Consider the following 6,633-nt stretch of genomic DNA (forward strand, 5'->3'; position numbering starts at 1 on the left):
CTGTATATTTCCATAGTGGACTGTGACTTTTTTTTTTCTATTTAAAAAAGTCTGTAAAACACAGACAGAGACAGACATACATACAGAGTCTCAAACACAGAGAAGCTGGAGACACAGCAGTATAACTGATCAGAGGTCATCTAATGCCTCATGACTTGAATATGTCACTGTTTTAATGCTCCCAGTGTAAAAAACAGAGGGGGGGGGGGGTCCTCTGTGGCAGAAAACAGCTGGCTGAAAATGGGCTTCAAGCATTTCTTCTGTGCATGTTTTCAGGAGCAATGTGAACTTTTAAATACTGTAGAGAGTGATGAGCCCAGGCGTCTGTGGAAATCAGGACAAATGCTGCTGATGACTGAACTGAGATATGAGATAGATTTGAGATATTTAGATTAATTTACACTTTACTATTTTATATTAAGCAGGGCCATACATTAAATGATGGTGAAGATCATCTTCTTCTTCAAATTCAGTGATGTACTTGGTTACTTTGTATGCTACTTTGCATTAGTGAGACTGTACCACTGGCCTTTTCACCTCTCTAGTAGGGGAGACATTCAAAAGATCCTTAGGTCACATGAACCTCCACATTAAAGGAGTTCTATGTCAGGATTTTTCTAAAAAGAAGAATAAAAAAAGAATAAGTAATCATTAGGGCTGTCAGCGTTAACGCGTTAATCGTGATCAGATTAATGCAATCCATAACGCGTTTAATTTAAATTTTGCAAGCCTTTTTGTCCCTTCTACTCACCCGTAGACAGCTCCTCTAGCTGTAGTGCTATGCTTTGAAGTGGCCTCCTGCAGTAAACCTACCGCGCTGATGGAAAGTAAGAGAGCTACTGGACTTTTGAACGGCTTGTTTAACTTTAAAACACTTCGAGACGGTTCAGTTGACAAGTCAAAAGTAAAATGCAACCTGTGTCAAACGGAGTTTAACTACCACCGGAGTACGTCGAGTTTGAGTTAGCACCTCCACGCTAAACACCCAGGTGCAGCCAAACGAGCCTCAGCTCCACCAAAGGACCATTTTGGAGAGTCACAGCAGAGCCGTGATCGATTCCCAGTTAAGTCACTCTGGTAAGACATGCTTTACATTATGGGCTTAAAACTGCCTTGAAATGTAAAAGAACAGGATTTTAAACATGCAAATCAAAACGCGACTAATCGTGATTAACTATGGAAATTCTGCGATTAATCTCGATTAAAAAAAATAATCGTTTGACAGTCCTAAAACAACCTCTCATTCATCACTAGAAGTGTCCTGTACTGTATTTATCTGCAGAGGACCTGTCCTCTGCCTGTACTGTCTTATTTTCTTATTATTTTTGCTGTTTGGGACACCATGCGAGGGGGGAGGGGGGGGGGGGGGCAGGACTCATAGTGTAGAGAACAAGTTACATTACTGTCTCTGTGTCTGTCCTCTCCTGTCTATGCTCTCTGTGTAGAGAGAGCTGCAGGTCTGTGTGTCTGTTTAACTGAAAGCAGCTGTGTGAGCTACACACACACACACACACACACACACACACACACACACACACACACACAAACAAACAGAGCAGAGAGACCTCAGCAGACAGGATCCTTGTTTGGAGGTGTGAGCGTGCTGTTTGTGTTTTAGAACTTAATCACAGTGAGGCAATCAGAAAATAACATTTTATTTTCTGATTCACAGTTTGGTTTCACAGAGTTGACCTAACATCTGGATACTCCCTGTTTTAGCCAAGTCTGAAATGAATGTGAATGAATTGGTCCAGTTGTTTAGTAAATGTGATAATATGTTGCTCAGGATACATTTCCCTGAAGAGTGCGCTAACTATGATACCTGTGCAATAAACAATAGATGAACAACTAAAACCCAGAGGTAAGACTGCTTCTGCACTGTGTGGCAACACTGCCATCTAATGACTATGGATAGTAAAATCTTTGAAGAAAGAAACTGTATAAACCATGAATTGTAAATGATAGTGTCAGAGGGCAGTTTTCTTAGCATGTCAATGTATCATGTGTACATTACTTTCATTGTGTAATCAACTGAGGGTTATCTAACTTTGTTCATCCTGAGCTCTGTCACAAATAATCTTACAGTTAATGTAGCCAGCATTTGATATAATCACTTTACAGTGTTATGATAGAAATAATGATTATTGGACCATAGTGTATGATTTATTTATTTTTTTGGCATAAAAACTTGAACTTGATCTTTAGCACAAAAAAGACAAGCCACCATCTTTCACTGAGAACAAAATAATTAATATTCATCAGAGGTTTGCTCAACACCCATAACTTTAGGAACTGATGAGCTCTTCTGATTGTTTCAAATAAAAATGTAATCTGGCTACATTAACTTCTTCCACCTGGGTTTGAGTAATTCAGTTGGCTGGATGAAAAAGTCTGAAAAAGAAACTAACTTACAACAGAAACACTCCATGCTTCTTGGTACAGAAATCTAACAGTTCCCTCAGTTCATTCTCTGTTACATTTTGTCTTCAGATCATCATATGAGCATTGACCTCAAAAGTGTGAGAGTCAAGTACATTGGTTTTAGTTTTGATCCTAGCCTCTCTTTTGATAAGCACATCAAAGAAATGGTGAATGGACTGTACTTATATAGAGCTTTTCTAGACTTTCAACCACTCAAAGCTCTTTTACACTACGTCACATTCAGCCACTGATAGCAGGTTCTACCAACCTGCTCATCAGGAGGAATCTAACATTCACACACACATTCATACACTGTTGGTACAGCCATCAGGGGCAATCTGAGGTTGAGTATCTTTCCCAAGGACACATCAACATGTAGACTGGAGGAGTTGGGAATAGTGGATGACTGCTCTACCTCCTGAGCCACAAACCCCAAATCATCACCTGAACAACACAGTTCAAATGATTGCTGTACAGACTGTAAATTCTGGGCTAATAACACTGAGCACAGGTTACACAGGGCTATTAGAGTAGCCAGTGAATCCACATAATAATTTTGAGTTTCACTAATATTATAGAGTAACCCTGCAGATGTTAAGGCTGCACCAAACCTTTTTGGGCATTTTAAAATGAATTTGAAAACCAAAACAAGTCATCAATATTTGTTTTGGAAAGATGGAACTCATTTTATTTTAAACAGTCGCCTCCTCTCAGAAGCCTGTCACCTGAGTGACTGTTCACAACCTCTCTGCTCTGCCTCTGTGTCCAGGTCACAGAACATGTAAACATATCCATGTTAGCAGCTTTTATTTGGAAGCTCTTGGCTCCATCTGATAAAGACAGTAGCGTGTAAAGTCAGACCTGAGTCTGTAGCAGTATGTTTCTGTTGTCTTTTTGACCACTTGTGTTGTCACAGTTGGAAATATTCCTGCTAATATTAGCTTAAAGTTTTATAAACTACAACTTAAAGACAAGATAAACGATAAGACAAAATAAAATGCGTTTCTATTAAGATGAAAGACATAGTTTCATAAAACTTATTTGTCTTATGAGCTTTTGATCAAATCTATCTATCTATTTATTAAAGACCATGTAAAGTGAATTCAGACATTTTCTTCTAAACACATTAAATAGGTAATAAACGTATTTCTAAAAAAGGTGTAAAAAGCATTTCAACCATTTAGATTTGAATTGTGGAGCTAAGCTTCACAAACTGTGTTTCAAGATTTCTGTGTTCAGGATTTAGTGGGCGGGTCTGAAAATCATAAACCCGCCCCTGCTGCTGTAGAGCGATAAATACATTCAGTTACTACTACTACTACAGTCTACAGTTAGCCAGTTAGCTGAATTAGCCGCCGAGTTAGCCACCAAGTTAGCAGCAGAAAGCTCTCAGACATAGCGTCCATGTTTCTGGTAGAGGTGGTGACTTTGATTGACAGGTGACACTTGGTAGGGGGCGGGGTTTCAGCAAACTCGGCGGGCACTCCCACAGCGTTTGGGAGCAGAGAAAGAGGCTGAGTTTTACACAACTTTGAAGCCTAATTTTATGTATTTGGCGATTTTTTTAATCATTCAAATTTGGCAGGGTGGTTAACAACACACTTTTCTGTGGTATGTCAAACTCAGTACACATATTTATTCTTACTTTACACGGAGTTTAAGTTTATTACTGCTTTTTGTGATGTTTGAGATCAAATGAGAACAAATAATGGTTATATTAGTTTGACCTTTGCTTTTTGTATGAATTGTTTCTACAGGGTACATCTGTCACCACCTTCCTTTGAAACTACAGACAGTTGAATTATTTTAATTCTAATATCACAATTTATTTATTTTTAAAACCCAAAAACATAAGTCCCAGTCAGCTGTAAAGAGTTTGATATTACAAGTAACAAAGACAGATGACAAAAGTTATTTCCTGTTGAGTTCTTTTATTTTTCATTATGTGAAATAGTCTTGCTCTTTCCTTATAAACATATAAACACCATGGAAGCATATCGTCATCCATGACACCTGTACAGTTGTCAATACACAAAAAAAATGGACTCTAGATTCAGTCCATTCAACCTTCATACAGAATGTTCACTTCATTATAGAGTGAACATCAGTTTTTAAATGAAGTTTTTCATCTTTCTCAACTCAAATCATTTCCATATTTGAGGAAAATCCACATCCTGAATCTAGATGAGACAACCCGCTGCTCTGTAGTCCTGCAGGGCAGAGCTCTGCATCACAGGAAGAAGCTAGAAGAAAAAGCAATCTGAAGGATCCAACCAGTAGCAAAGTTAAGTTCTGAAAATGAAATAAAAAATAAAAATAAAAATAAAAATAAAAATCAGGCAACATTAGACATTTTTGTCATAGTTCTCAACTTTGTGTACTACACAATAGAGTGTGTATGATTCATATGTATTTGTTTTGTATTGCTCTAATTTCTCCAGTTAAACATGTTTGACTGGAAGAACCTCTATGTCAAGATTGTTCTCAGCTGTCTCCTCATGATACATAGAAATGCATAGTGTAAGACAACACTGAGTACTTCTTTTATAATCCCCATGGAACAATGGGAATCAGAATACAGACTGAGTGGAGCCACCAGAAAAATAAAAACTAAGTCTGAAGCCTGAGAGAAAACACTTTGAATATTGAAAGGCCACTGTCCTGCTCCTCACTGTCCTGCTCCTCACTGTCCTGCCCCTCGCTGTCCTGCTCCTCGCTGTCCTGCTCCTAGCTGTCCTGCCCCTCACTGTCCTGCCCCTCACTGTCCTGCTCCTAGCTGTCCTACCCCTCACTGTCCTGCTCCTCACCCTTTTCAACTTGCCATGGATCAAAAGCAGAACAAAGGATAAGTGTCAAAAACAAAATAAAACTGCATTATCTGCATGATGTTTAGTGTATTTTTACTGTGAAACACACAAGCATCTGTTGTTGTGACCACCGTGACTGCAGACACAGTCCAGACTTCACAGCTTGAAATGGCCCTTTGCCACTGCTGTGGTTGTGTTATCACCCTTTTAATGTATGTGTTCACATTCAGTCTGTCAGTGTTGTGCACATGATCTCACTGTTTGTCCATTCTTAGATTTTAAGACACATCCAGTCAAACACATCACTTCTTTTAGCTCCTTTTAGTCAGTGGCAACAACAGCATCTTAACATGGCAACACCATGTATGACATGTGTTGTGATTTGCGTCCACGCCAGGTTGGTTGGCTGAGAGTGCAAGCTGCATGATTAAGTTGATGTGTCTCAGCAGTTTAGATGGACAGGAGTTAGCTCTAAAGTCTAGTTCCCTGATGGTAGAAGGCTAAAGTGAGACTCGTGAGGGGAAAACGATAAAAGGAGGACAGCTAAGAACAGATTTAAAAAGCCTGTTGTTTAACATTTCTGCTTCAGGGTGTGTGTGTATATTGGAGGTAGACAGACTGGCAGTGGGCAGATAAATGACTAGACCAATAATAAAGCATAGTCCTTCTCTGCGTCTGCTCTCAGTGATAGTGTGGTGTACAGACAACTGGGCACACACTGTTCATAGTGGCCTCAACAACAGGGAACCAAGCCTTTCTTTAGAGCAGAGATAGTCCTAATTACCGTCTTACAGGAAGAATTCTAAATTATTAGTGAATGTTTTTATTCACTAAATGAAAATACAGTAGGCTGAATTTCCCATGTGAGTCATAATGTTTGTTTAAACTTCCTATGTGTGAATTTACAGGATGCTAGGAGGCTCATACTTGCCTTCAGATTTAGCTGAAATAATAAGAAAATCATATATGTCCTGAACCTCATTCCAATGTTGTAAGTACACCAAAGATTCGTTCAATGTGTTTTATACAAAGTGCCCATTTTTTGTCTAATTCTTCTTTGCCCCCCCACCCCCCCCCCCTTTCTTCCCCAGTGACCTTCGACTGCACTTAATCCTTCTAGATCAAGCTAGTAAATATAGATTACTTGAAAGTATTTTTGCAAAGTGCCCTTTATTTGTCTAATTCTTCTTTGGCAGCAGCCCCCCCTCCCCAAATGCCCTTCAAATGTACTTATTTCTTCTAGATCAAGCTAGTGAAGTCTCTGAGTCTTCATATGCATATCAATGTATTAGAAATACAGCTCTGACCTGCAGCTTCCACAGTAAACACACTGAACATCCCTCAGTCTCTTTTCAAAATAAAAGTCAGTCTTTACAGTGAGGAGTTCAGGCACTAGGACCACTCT

Source organism: Scomber japonicus, chromosome 8 (assembly GCF_027409825.1).
Source record: "Scomber japonicus isolate fScoJap1 chromosome 8, fScoJap1.pri, whole genome shotgun sequence".
NCBI lineage: Eukaryota > Metazoa > Chordata > Actinopteri > Scombriformes > Scombridae > Scomber > Scomber japonicus.